Source organism: Branchiostoma belcheri, unplaced genomic scaffold, assembly GCF_001625305.1.
Source record: "Branchiostoma belcheri isolate BF01 breed outbred unplaced genomic scaffold, Haploidv18h27 scaffold27, whole genome shotgun sequence".
Taxonomy (NCBI): Eukaryota; Metazoa; Chordata; class Leptocardii; order Amphioxiformes; family Branchiostomatidae; genus Branchiostoma; species Branchiostoma belcheri.
Genome location: NW_017803876.1, coordinates 2296032 through 2296995, shown reverse-complemented (window position 1 = coordinate 2296995; position 964 = coordinate 2296032).

Genomic DNA, 964 nt, shown 5'->3' with positions numbered 1-964 from the left:
ATTTCTGGATTGATCTGATGGACATTTGGATGTCCGTGATCCGAACTTGTTACAGGGGTGTCATGATACACAGAGTTCACTATATATAGGTGGCGTGTTCTCATGGAAACTTTATGTTTTAAGCAGGCACTGTAGGTTCATTACTAAATAAGACAATTACCCCAAGATTCACTGATATCTATATGGATGCCTTGGCATCCCCATTTATTCACAAGGCCAAGATAATGATAATCTAAAAGAAAAAAAAATTTTCTGATTGATGGACATTGGTGACCCAGACTTCCATATAGAATGTAAGCAGGTCATCACACATCAACACGTAAAACCAAAATCAGACAGTTCCAACAGTGTTAACATTGATTGGTAAAGTTTTTAGATTTTACCATTTCTATTTTTGATGACTATACATTCAAATGATATAGCTGTTGATTTTCGAGTACAAGTATACTAAAAAATGCTGTTGAAATATGTTGATGATTAAATGAAACGGGTTAGAATCATCATTGTTAGTATTTGCACACCTGTAATAAGATTAGTAAAGCTTTCGAGATTCAAAGTGCTTGTTCTTGCATCGTTGTTCTCAATTACATAGCTACTATATAATTCATTTATTTAAGAATCTTTGCCAGTTTTACACTGGGGTAAGTTTGGAATAGTCCACTTTTGCGTGGGAGGGAGATGGACTGAAATATGCTGTATTTGCTCCCAAGCAAATGTCGGCCTCTCTAGTTTAGGTCGTGTTCGCGTAATTAAGGATGACATCCCGTCTGTTGTCTTCATCTGCTCTGTCGGAAAAGATATCCAACGGACAAAATTTTGTTGCACACAACGTTGCCCAAACATCATTAACAGAATCTTGATTTCGCGCATGCGCTGAACATTCTGCCGACGTGCTCCCTACACCTGTGCATTCAGAACACGCAACTCCACGTGATCAGACATGCTTGGTGTCGAAACGACACTC